Source organism: Stomoxys calcitrans, chromosome 1, assembly GCF_963082655.1.
Source record: "Stomoxys calcitrans chromosome 1, idStoCalc2.1, whole genome shotgun sequence".
Lineage (NCBI taxonomy): Eukaryota > Metazoa > Arthropoda > Insecta > Diptera > Muscidae > Stomoxys > Stomoxys calcitrans.
The window spans coordinates 232080210-232093896 of record NC_081552.1 but is presented as its reverse complement, the minus strand read 5'-3'; the positions used below and the strand labels follow the sequence as shown (position 1 = coordinate 232093896).

The 13687-nt window shown below is 37.9% G+C and overlaps 1 protein-coding gene across 1 annotated transcript in view; it reads left to right on the top strand.

The window, feature by feature from the left end:
- The first annotated feature begins 232 nt into the window (after positions 1-232).
- The window catches only part of LOC106093878 (uncharacterized), a 196152-nt gene continuing 182697 nt past the window's right edge, over positions 233-13687 (top strand). Inside the window, exon 1 of the mRNA XM_059368858.1 lies at positions 233-297. The gene's annotated coding sequence lies outside the window, so the exon portion shown is untranslated. The remainder of the gene's footprint in view (positions 298-13687) is intronic.

The window sequence follows — 13687 nt, the reverse complement described above, 5'->3', positions numbered from 1 at the left end:
AGAATAAATTTATGTTTAAATTAAATACCAAATAAACAATGTTTTTAATTTTTTTTTTTATTTCTTTTTTTTCACACCATTTATGTTAGGCCACCATTCATGTCGAGCCTTCCAATTTGCTTTGAATGATTCGGTAAATATTTAATTTTTTATGCAATTCACTTTCCAAAAAATTGTGCCAATTTTCTACTCAGTCGGTTTCCGAATAATTTCCTTGTTTTGAGCAACAAACGTCGGAACGTTATAATGTTTATTTGAATTAAAAAAAAAATGCAAGTTCATTGGCCCCCCTTTTTGGTAGGTGTGTTTTTATTGTTCTATATTGCTTAAAATACCACATTCTTTTCATTGTCATTGCTTGATTAAAAACACACAAAAATGCAAAATACAGATATGCCTCAATGAATGCAGATATTGAGAATCTGACATTTTTGAAAAGCACAAACATGGACAATGATTCTGAAGTAGTAGTATAGTAATAAGTCAGTAGTAAGTTGCACAATCATAAGAAGTGCAGAAGTAAGTAGTAGTACGTAGTATTTAGTAGTACAGTAGCTCAGTAGTAAGTACAATAGTACAGTTTTAAGTAGTAAGTAGTACAGTAGTAAGTAGTACGGTAGTAAGTAGTACAGTAGTAAGTAGTACAGAAGTAAGTAGTACAGTAGTACAGTAGTAAGTAGTACAGTAGTAAGTAGTATAGTAGTAAGTAGTACAGTAGTAAGTAGTACAGTAGTAAGTAGTACAGTTGTAAGTAGTATAGCTGTAAGTAGTACAGTAGTAAGCAGTACTGCAGTAAGTAGTGCAGTAGTAAGTTGTGCGGTAGTAAGTAGTACAGTAGTAAGTAGTACGGTAGTAAGTAGTAAATAGTACAGTAGTAAGTAGTACAGTTGTAAGTAGTACGGTAGTAAGTAGTACAGTAGTAAGTAGTACAGTAGTAAGTAGTACAGTAGTAAGTAGTACAGAAGTAAGTAGTACAGTAGTAAGTAGTACAGTAGTAAGTAGTACAGTAGTAAGTAGTACAGTAGTAAGTAGTACAGAAGTAAGTAGTACAGTAGTAAGTAGAACAGTAGTAAGTAGTACAGTAGTAAGTAGTACAGTTGTAAGTAGTACAGTAGTAAGTAGTACAGTAGTAAGTAGTACAGTAGTAAGTAGTACAGTTGTAAGTAGTATAGCTGTAAGTAGTACAGTAGTAAGCAGTACTGCAGTAAGTAGTGCAGTAGTAAGTTGTGCGGTAGAAGGTAGTACAGTAGTAAGTAGTACGGTAGTAAGTAGTACAGAAGTAAATAGTACAGTAGAAAGTAGTACAGTAGTAAGTAGTATAGTAGTAAGTAGTACAGTAGTAAGTAGTACAGTAGTAAGTAGTAGAGTTGTAAGTAGTATAGCTGTAAGTAGAACAGTAGTAAGAAGTACTGTAGTAAGTAGTGCAGTAGTAAGATGTGCGGTAGTAAGTAGTACAGTAATAAGTAGTAAGTGCTACAGTAGTAAGTAGTACAGTAGTAAGTAGTACAGCAGTAAGTAGTACAGTTGTAAGTAGTACAGTAGTAAGTAGTACAGTAGTAAGTAGTACAGTTGTTAGTAGTATAGCTGTAAGTAGTACAGTAGTAAGCAGTACAGTAGTAAGTAGTACAGTTGTAAGTAGTACAGTTGTCAGAAGTATAGTTGTAAGTAGTACAGTAGTAAGCAGTACTGTAGTAAGTAGTAAAGTAGTAAGTAGTACAGTAGTAAGTAGTACAGTAGTAAGTAGAACAATGGTAAGTAGTACAAAAGTAAGCAGTACAATAGTAAGTAGTAAAGTAGTACAGTTGTAAGCAGTACAGTAGTATGTAGTATATTTGTAACTAGTGCAATAGTAAGTACTGTAGTTGTAAGTAGAACAGTAGTAGGCAGTATATTTGTCAGAAGTACAGTTGTAAATAGTACATTTGTAAGTAGTACATTTGTAAGTATTACAGTTGTAAGTGGAAGCCAGAGGAAGCAGAGGTTAGCATGTCCGCCTATGACGCTGAATGCCTGGGTTCGAATACTAGCAGGAAAATCAGAAAATTTGTCAGCGGCGGTTATCTCCCCTTATGCTGGCGACATTTGTGAGGTACTTTGCCATGTAAAAACTTTTCTCCAAAGAGGTGTCGCCCTGCGGCACGCCGTTCGGACTCGGCTATAAAACAGAAGTCCCTTATCATTGAACTAAAATTTAATCGGACAGCACTCATTGATTTTTGAGAAGTTTGGCCCAGTTTCTTAATGGAATGTTCAAGGGCAAATTTGCATTTGCATGAAGTTCAGTAGTATAGTAGTACAGTTGTAAGTAGTACAATTGTAAGTAGTACAATAGTAAGTAGTGCAGTAGTAAGTAGTAAGAAGTACAGTAGTAAATAGCACAGTAGTAAATAGTACAAAAGTAAGTAGTACAATAGTAGGTAAAGCAAATTTGCGCATGAACATTCCATTGAGGAACAGGGGCAAACTTCTCATATATCTATGAGTGCAATCCGATTAAAGAATAAGCTCAATGATAAGGGGCCTTCTAGTAGTAAGTAGTACAGTATTAAAAAGTACTTAGTAGTACAGCAGTAAGTAGTTCAGTAGTAAGTAGTACAGTAGTAAGTGGTACTGTAGTAAGTTGAACAGTAGTAAGTAGTACATTAGAAAGTAGCACAGCTATAAGTAGTATAGTTTTAAGTACTACAGTAGTAAGAAGTACAGCAAATTTTCTTATTCCTTAATGGAATGTTCATGGGGAAAGTATTAAAGTATAAACTCAATGATAAGGGGCCTCCTAGTAGTAAGTAAGTAGCAGTAAGTACAGTATTAAGAAGTACAAAGTAGTACAACAGTAAGTAGTTCAGTAGTATGTAGTACAATAGTAAGTAGTACAATAGTAAGTAGTACATTAGTAAGTAGTACAATAGTAAGTAGTAGTAATAGTTGTTAGTACAGTAGCACAATGGAACAGCAGTAAGTGGTACGAGCGTAAATCTTTTATATTAAAATCAAAGTGTTGAGCTTTGATTGTTTGTATATTACTCAGCTGTAACAGCTGAACCGATTTATATGAAGTTTCACCGATGGTAGAGTTTGGCCGACCGATGGATATAGGGTGCCCCATTTTTGGATATCTAAAGGTGGAGCGAACCCTAAATCTTACTCAAAATTTGTGCTTTCTGGGGCTCAAGAAGCCAAATCGGGAGATCGGTTAATATGGGGGCTATATCAGGTTATAGACCGATTCGGACCGTACTTGGCACAGTTGTTGGACGTCACAACGGAACACCACATGCAAAATTTCAGCCAAATCGGACAAACATTGCGGCTTGTAAGGACGCAAGAAGTCAAATCGGAAGATCGGTTAATATGGGAGCTACAGTGGCACACGAAAGTCTACATACCCCAATGAAAAAAAAAAACATTTTTCAAAACAAAATTTTTGTACGAAAAAGTTTTTAAGATAAATATTGAATGTTACTACAACTGTTCAACATGGCCACCAGAGTTATAAATAGTCAAAATTTTTTGGGAAAATCATATACTAATTACGTAACTGCCAGTTTAAGTAGCTATTATTTCCTAAAGGGCATGTAGACATGCCACTGTATATCAGTTTCGAGACCTAATCGAACCAACTGTACCAAGAGTTGTGGAAAGTCATAATGGACCACTACATGCAAAGTTTCAGACAAATCGGTCAAAAATTGCTGCTTCTGGGGCTCAAGAAGTCACATCGAGTGACCAGTTTATATGGGAGCTTTATCAGGTTATAGACCTATTAGGACTGTATTAACCACACTTGTTGAAAATCATAAGAGAACACTACATGAAAAATTTCAGCTAAATCGGACAAAAATTGCGGTTTTCAGGGACTCAAGAAGTCAAATCGGGACATCGGTTTATATGGGAGATATATCTAAATCAGTACGCTCTTGAAGTGTCACATTCAGGAGCGTACTGAGAAGGCTCACAGATGTTGGGCACTATGTAGATGGACCGTTGGCTCGAAATGGGGCCTGAATCCAAGAATAGTCCACTGGCTTTATAGTAGCGTGATTAGACCAATACTTACTTACGCCTCCGTAGTTTGGTGGACTGCTATGGAGAAAAAGTGCAACATAAGGACCATACAACAGGTTCAGAGAACATAAGACTACATGGCATAGGCGGAGCGATGAGAACTACTCCCATTAGGACACTAGAGACTATTCTAGATATCCGACCCATTGACTTGCAGATAAAGTGTGAGGCAGCCACTGCGGCTATGAGACTTAAGGCGATGGGAGAATGGATTGAGGATAGGAGCAGCTCATACCATCGCGGTATAATCGAGGCGACAATAGGAAACCTGGAAGGAAGGGAAGAGGTTTCCGATCGGATACCTGAGAGGAACCTTAAAGGTGAGTGGCACAGTCTTGGATTGGCGGAACCCTAGCATTGCCATCTGGAGGATCATGTTACACGGATGGATCAAAGCTAGAGGCCAGAATGGACCTGAGGGTCTATATTGAGAACCCAGGGACTGAGATCTGTTTTAAACTGCCTGACTATAATACGGTCCTACAGACGGAGATTCGGTCGATCATGGAATGCGTAAAGTGGTGTGCTGCTAATGCGAGGACTTCGAGTGTGAACATCTTTATGGGCAGTAAAATTGCCATAAGGGCAATAACAACCAGGACGATAACATCACGGACAGTCTTGCAGTGTAAGGAGATTAACGCACGCTTCTTTGAGGATGGCAAACTCCATATCGTTTGGGTGCCGGGTCATAACGGAGTAAAGGGAAATGAAAGGGCAGACGATTTGGTGGTAAAGGCCAAAGGACTGCCGTCACTAAACTTGGTTAACCCTAAGCCTTTTCGGGTGGACGCAGTCCGAGTTAAGAGAGTGGGCGACGAATGCGCATGCAACATTGTGGAACAGCGAAACGGTCGGTAGGATGGCGAAAATCCTAAGAGTGCAATCCAGATCGTGAGAAGACGGGGCTATTACTGAAAGGAAGCAAGAAGGAGGTCAGTATAGCTATTGGTATCTTAACGGGACACATATGACTAGGAGCTCACTTATGTAAAATCGGGGAAGATGATGAGACGTTGGAGCATTTCCTTTGTCTTTGCCCGGCTTTTGCGTTCAACAGATACCGGCACTTAGATGGAGACACAATACTAGACATTTACCAATTTAGGGGAGTGGTAAGCACCGAATTCCTACCTTAAAGTTTTCTTTTTAAGGGGTTACTTTATAGTTTTTAGAGCACACAACAGGCCGATTACTGGCTTAGGTATATGTCCATAGTGGTTTGGGGCGGATTAATATCTGCACCCTCTTTTCAGACTAACCTAACCTACTGTGGTAACCAACTACTAACTGGTACATATTTCAGCGGAATTTGGCAACATGTTCGGCCCGGCCGAATCTAACCTAAGGCCAGTGACCCCTTATGTGGAGTCATATTTTTTTCCATTTTGTTTTATTTTTAATAATTATTTTACAGTCACCATTTCAAGCATATCATCTAATTGATAATTCAATGAAATATTTCCTCTTTTGGCAAACCAACAACTTTTAATTCTTTATTTTCCACTCAACCGAAGCATATAATTGAACATGCAACGCCATCAAACCAACCAACCAACCATCCATGGTTGGTTCAGCATTACAACAAAGAAATATTGCCACCGTCGGTTGATATCTCCCAGTCATTGAGGCAATTCAGGGCAATGCTACAACATCCTTTGACAAAAAATGATCAGCAACAAAGCCTCGCTGTATCTCAAATTTGAACAAAGATGCAAATTTTGTACATGGTCTACTAAAGGTTGGTACTGACAGGATGGACAGAGAATTGCATAAAAATTAAACAACCGATTGCTATATCCGCACAAATCATTCAATGGTTGATGGAAATGAGTATTGAAGCGAACCATTGATGGAATAATAATCAATTTTTCGCCATAACTTCAATGCACTTTTGCATATTGCATCAAAGAATGACAAAGACCATGGCGACTGGCAACATCATCATCATCATCATCGTCATGATCATCGTTATCCTCTTCATTCACGTTGCCATGGCATCTGATGAAAGTTGTCATGTAAAAACAATTTATTCGACCATAACGTGATTTTAATTTTAATTTAAGGCTTCTTGTTGAGCATACCACAATTAAGTTGAGATTGAAAGTGATTACTGCACTTAAAGAAATTGATTGGCAATAAATTTTTGAGCTAAGAACAGAATGTTGACAAAAAGGATTACAAATCACTGAAGGAGATGAATAAGCGGCAAAATTTCTATTACGGCCATGTCTATGTCTAATTCTCAACCAATTTTGATGGACTTCGCGGATGTTTTCAGATGGCTTATTAAACAATCCATATCAAATTTCGAGCAAATATGTTCAAACTGTAATAACTACAGTTCACCAATGGCAACATCAACGCAAATTACCCAAAAATTGACCATGTATGGGAGCTATATCTAATTGTAAACAAATATCGAGCAAACTTATCAGCTAATGTGGTACTCGTCGAGAAAAGCTTTGTACAAAATATTGCGCTTCGGGTGGCTCTAGAAGTGATAATCGGGCGAAATACCTATATGACAGCAATATCTAAATCTGAGCCGATTTCTATGAAATTCACCAGTGATGTCTAGAGTCATAAGAAAATCGTTTCTGCTAAATTTAGAAAGAATCGGTTAACAAATGAGAGCTTTATTGGAATATTTCTCAAAATAGGACAAACATATATATGGGAGCTATATCTAAATCTGAACGGATATCGAGGAAACTTCTCAGATATTGTGGTAGTCGTCGAGAAAAGCGTTGCGCAAAATGTTGGCAAGATATATTGCAAAAATATTGCAATAAAGAGTTCATTTGTTAACCGATTCTTTCGAAATTTTGCAGGAACGATTTTCTTATAACTCTGGACATCACTGGTGAATTTCATAGAAATCGGCTCAGATTTCGATATTGCTGTCATAGATGTATATCGCCCGATTTTCACTTCTAGAGATACTGCGAGCGCATTTATTGACCCATCTTGCCAACATTTTGCGCAACGCTTTTCTCGACGACTACCACAATATCTGAGAAGTTTGCTCGATATCCGTTCAGATTTAGATATAGCTCCCATCTATATATATATATATATATATATATATATATATATATATATATATATATATATATATATATATATATATATATATATATATATATATATATATATATATATATATATATATATATATATATATATATATATATATATATATATATATATATATATATATATATATATATATATATATATATATATATATATATATATATATATATATATATATATATATATATATATATATATATATATATATATATATATATATATATATATATATATATATATATATATATATATATATATATATATATATATATATATATATATACAAGAGAAAATCCTAACAAAAAAGAAAATCGGTTAACAAATAAAAATTTTCCAGCATTATTTCTGCAAATCGGACGAACATATATATGGGAGCTATATCAAAATCTAAACCGATTTCTGCGAAGTTCACCTGTAATGTCGGGAGTCCTAAGAATTTCCCAAATTTCGCGAAAGTCGTTTAACAAATGACCATTTTATTGCAGTATTACTGCAAATCGGACGAACATATATATGGGAGCTATATCCAAATCTAAACCGATTTTTTCCAATTTCGATAGGCTTGGTCTATAGGCCGAGAAACATGGCCACAACAAAGTTGAAGACGATCGGATGCAAATTGCGACCTGTAGTTTGTACACAAACTAACATGGACAGACGGACAGACAGACAGACGGACGGAGAGACAGACAGACAGACGGACATAGCGTAATCAAATCAGAAAGTGATTCTGAGTCGATCGGTATACTTATCAATGGGTCTATCTTTCATCTTTTAAGGGTGTTACAAACAAATTCACTAAGTTACAATACCCTGTATCACAGTAGTGGTGTAAAAATTATTATAGGTCTCTGAAATCATCTTAGCCAAAACAAGTAAAAGCGTGCTAAGTTCGACCGGGCCGGGCCGCAATCGGACAAAAATTGGTGCTTGTAAGGGCTCAAGAAGTCAAATCGGGAGATCGGTTTATATGGGAGCTATACCAGGTTATAGACCGATTTGGATCGTACTTAGCACAGTTACTGGAAGTCATAACAAAACACTACATGCAAAATTTCAACAAAATCTGACAAAAATAGCGGCTTGTAAAGGCTCAGGAAGTCAAATCGGGCGATGGGTATTTAGGGGAGCTATACTAGGTTATAAACCAATTTGGACCGAACTTGATACAGTTGTTGGAAGTCATAACGGAACACCAAATGCAAAATTTCAGCCAGATCGGATAAAAATTGCGGCTTCCAGGGGCTCAAGAAGTCAAATCGGGAGATCGGTTCATATGGGAGCTATACCAGGTTATAAACCAATTTGGACCGAACTTGATACAGTTGTTGGAAGTCATAACGGAACACCAAATGCAAAATTTCAGCCAGATCGGATGAAAATTGCAGCTACCAGGGGCTCAAGAAGTCAAATCGGGAGATCGGTTCATATGGGAGCTATATCAGGTTATATACCGATTTGGACCGTACTTGACACAGTTGTTGAAAGTCATAAAAGAACACAGCATCCAAAATTTCAGCCAGATCGGATGAAAATTGCAGCTACCAGGGGCTCAAGAAGTCAAATCGGGAGATCGGTTCATATGGGAGCTATATCAGGTTATATACCGATTTGGACCGTACTTGACACAGTTGTTGAAAGTCATAACGGAACACCAAATGCAAAATTTCAGCCAGATCGGATGAAAATTGCAGCTACCAGGGGCTCAAGAAGTCAAATCGGGAGATCGGTTTATATGGGAGCTATATCAGGTTGTATACCGATTTGGACCGTACTTGACACAGTTGTTGAAAGTCATAAAAGAACACAGCATCCAAAATTTCAGCCCGATCAGATAAAAATTGCGGCTTCCAGGGGCTCAAGAAGTCAAATCGGGAGATTGGTTTATATGGGAGCTATATCAGGTTATATACCGATTTGGACCGTACTGGACACAGTTGTTGGAAGTCATAACAGAAAACTACATGCAAAATTTCAGCTAGATCTGATAAAAATAACAGCTTTCAGGGGCTCAAGAATTCAAATCGTGAGATCGGTTTATATGGGAGCTATATCAGGTTATAGACCGATGTCGGACCGTACTAGACACAGTTATTGAAAGTCATAAAAGAATACTACATCCAAAACTTCAGCCAAATCGAACAAAAATTGCGGCTTGTAAAGGCTCAGGAAGTGAAATCGGGCGATGGGTATTTAGGGGAGCTATACCAGGTTATAAACCGATTTGGACCGTACTGGACACAGTTGTTGAAAGTCATAAAAGAACACAGCATCCAACATTTCAGCCCGATCGGATAAAAATTGCGGCTTCCAGGGGCTCACGAAGTCAAATCGGGAGATCGGTTTATATGGGAGCTATATCAGGTTATATACCGATTTGGACCGTACTGGACACAGTTGTTGGAAGTCATAAAAGAAAACTACATGCAAAATTTCAGCTAGATCTGATAAAAATAACGGCTTTCAGGGGCTCAAGAATTCAAATTGTGAGATCGGTTTATATGGGAGCTATATCTAAATCTGAACCGATATGGCCCATTTGCAGTCCCCAACGACCTACATCAATATCAAGTATCTATGCAAAATTTCAAGCGGCTAGCTTTACGCGTTCGAACGCTATCGTGATTTCGATAGACGGACGGACGGACATGGCTAGATCGACTCAGGACGTCGAGACGATCAAGAATATTATGGGGCTTAGACGAATATTTCGAGGTGTTACAAATGGAATGACTAGATAGGTATACCTCCATCCTATGTTGGTGGGTATAATGAGTGTACTTTTCTAATACCGCCTGGTATTATTTGGTTCGCGTCATTTGCAAAGATTTTTAATACCCTTTGGTATCACCCCAATACCATCCTCCATATAGAACGTATTTGCTCACCATGAGAATTTTGATCTTAAAGAGAGTGGAGCTCGATGTTGATAGTTTTTAGGTACCATAGCACAACCGGACATATTGGGTTGCCCAAAAAGTAATTGTCGGTAATATAGTCGGCGTTGACAAATTTTTTCTAACGGCTTGTGACTCTGTAATTGCATTCTTTCTTCTGTCAGTTGTCAGCTGTTACCTTTAGCTTGCTTTAGAAAAAAAGTGCGCGAAATTTTGTTTACATTTGTTTGTTTGGCGTCAATTTTAATATGGGTACCACATGTATTGAAAGAAATTCATTTAACAAACCGAATCAACACTTGTGATATGCACCTTAAACGCAATGAATTCGATCCGTTTTTAAAACGAATCATAACCGGAGATGAAAAATGGATTGTTTACAACAACGTTAGTCGAAAACAATCATGGTCCAAGCATGGTGAACCAGCTCAAACCACTTCAAAGGCTGGTATCCACCAAAAGAAGGTTATGCTGTCTGTTTGGTGCGATTGGAAGGGTGTGGTATATTTTGAGCTGCTTCCAAGGAACCAAACGATTAATTCGGATGTTTACTGTCAACAATTGGACAAATTGAATACAGCCATCAAGGAGAAGCGACCAGGACAACGCTAGACCGCATACATCTTTGGTCACTTGCCAAAAACTGAGTGAGCTTGGCTGGGAACTTTTGATGCATCCACCATATAGCCCTGAACTTGCACCATCAGACTACCATTTATTTCGATCTTTGCAGAACTCCTTAAATGGTAAAACTTTCGGCAATGATGAGGCTATAAAATCGCACTTGGTTCAGTTTTTTGCAGATAAAGGCCAGAAGTTCTATGACCGTGGAATACTAAATTTGCCAGCAAGATGGCAAAAGGTTATCAAACAAAATGCCAATTATATATTTGATTAAAGTTCATTCTAAGTTTTATTAAAAATGCATTTACTTTATTTTCAAAAATCAGCAATTACTTTTTAGGCAACCCAATATGTACTACTTTGCCCATGAGAAGATTTCAGTTTAAGCAAAAATCAAAAGTTTTTTTTAGCAATCAAAGAATTTTTTCTCAGTGCTGACTCGCAACATTTCCCAGCAACTACTGACTCTCACGTGTGAAGTGAGCGTCTGTTGTCTGCGGCGCTCTCACTCGGTTGATAGCCATTGATTGAGTGATTCATTTGCATGCATCAATTTTATGTGACAACGAAATGCTGAGGAGTAGCACCAACATTGTGATAATTACAATTGCAGTTGCATTTTTATGCAAAACTCATTGTTGTCACAATTTGTGGCAAATTGTTTTAAAAATAACTATGAACTGCATCAAAATGAAATGTGTCACAATAAATTGTGACAATTATATTAGCAAATAAATCACTGTTGCCAAGAGGTGTTTAGTTTTTATAACCTCCGCCATAGGATGGGAGGTAGACGAATTTCGTCATTCCCTTTATAACACCTCGAAATATGCGTCTAAGACTCCAGTAAGTATTTAAATTCTTGATTGTTATGACATTTTAAGTCGATCTAAGCATGTCTGTCCGTTCGTTCGTCTGTCTGTCCGTCCGTCCGTCTGTCGAAAGCACGCTAACTTTCGAAGGAGTAAAGCTAGACTCTTGAAATTTTGCACAAATACTTTTTATTAGTGTAGGTCGGTTGGGATTGTAAATGGGCCATATCGGTCCATGTTTTGATACAGCTGCCATATAAACCGATTTTGGGTCTTGACTTCTTGAGCCTCTAGAGGGCGCAATTCTCGTCTGATTTGGCTGAAATTTTACACGTAGTGTTTTGGGTTTCAATAACTGTGATGAGTATGGTTGAAATCGATCCATCACCTGATATAGCTGTCATATAAACCGATCTGGAATCTTGACTTCTTAGGCCTCTAGAGGGCGTAGTTCTCATCCGCTTTGGCTGAAATTTTGAACAAAGTTGTTTGTTGTGACTTCCAAAAACTGTGTTTAGTATGGTTCAAATTGATCCTTAATTTGATATAGCTGCCATATAAGCCGATCGGGGATCTTGACTTCTTGAGCCTCTAGAGGGCGCAGTTCTCATCCGCCTTGGCTGAAATTTCGCATGAAGTATTTTGTTACGACTTCCAACAACCGTGTTAAGTATGGTTCAAATTGGTCCAAAACTTGATATAGCTGCCATACACACCGACCTGGGATCTTGACTTCTTGAGCCACTAGATGGCGCAATTCTCATCCGATTTGGCTGAAATTTTGCATGAAGTATTTTGTTATGACTTCCAAAAACTGTGTTTAGTTCAAATTGGTTCAAATTGGTCCTTAATTTGATATAGCTGCCATATAAACCGATCGGGGATCTTGACTTCTTAGGCCTCTAGAGGGCGTAGTTCTCATCCGCTTTGGCTGAAATTTCGCATGAAGTGTTTTGTTATGACTTTCAACAACTGCGCCGAATATGATTCAAATCGGTACATAACCTGATATAGCTGCCGTATAAACCGATCTGGGATCTTGACTTCTTAAGCCTCTAGAAGGCGCAATTCTTATCCGAAAGGACTGGAATATTACCCAATGACTTCTAAAGGGTGATTTTTTTGAGGTTAGGATTTTCATGCATTAGTATTTGACAGATCACGTGGGATTTCAGACATGGTGTCAAAGAGAAAGATGCTCAGTATGCTTAGACATTTCATCATGAATAGACTTACTAACGAGCAACGCTTGCAAATCATTGAATTTTATTACCAAAATCAGTGTTCGGTTCGAAATGTGTTCATTCACCGTAACGTTGCGTCCAACAGCATCTTTGAAAAAATACGGTCCAATGATTCCACCAGCGTACAAACCACACCAAACAGTGCATTTTTCGGGATGCATGGGCAGTTCCTGAACGGCTTCTGGTTGCTCTTCACTCCAAATGCGGCAATTTTGCTTATTTACGTAGCCATTCAACCAGAAATGAGCCTCATCGCTGAACAAAATTTGTCAAAATTTGAACACATTTCGAACCGAACACTGATTTTGGTAATAAAATTCAATGATTTGCAAGCGTTGCTCGTTAGTAAGTCTATTCATGATGAAATGTCAAAGCATACTGAGCATCTTTCTCTTTGACATCATGTCTGAAATCCCACGTGATCTGTCAAATACTAATGCATGAAAATCCTAACCTCAAAAAAATCACCCTTTACAATGGTCTTCACCAATTCAATTCACTTATGCTCTGAATTGGACTATAAATTGATATATCTCCAATAGCATGAGAATTCTTATCCATTATTCCTTGTTTGCCTCAAACGAGATACCGGGGAGGTTAGGTTAGGCTAGGTTAGGTTTAAGTGGCAGTCTGCCTTCAGACTCACTTAGACGATTTCCTCCATTGTGTTACCACAGGAACAGAAGAAGGAAGATGCCTTCTAGTTCCTACCGTTGAAACATCCAGATCGCTTCAAAAAGCCCAATAATTTGCGAATGTTCCCATCAGCTAAATCTGAGAGGTTCTCAAAGAAATGAGAACCTAAGGTGGAACTCCTTCTGACTGCTGGTGCGGGTCACACACACAGAAGGTGTTCTATAGTCTCTTCTTCCTCGATGTCCCTATAGCTTCTACAAAAGTCATTGCTAGCAACCTTCAGTCTGTCAGCATGTTTTCCGATTAGACA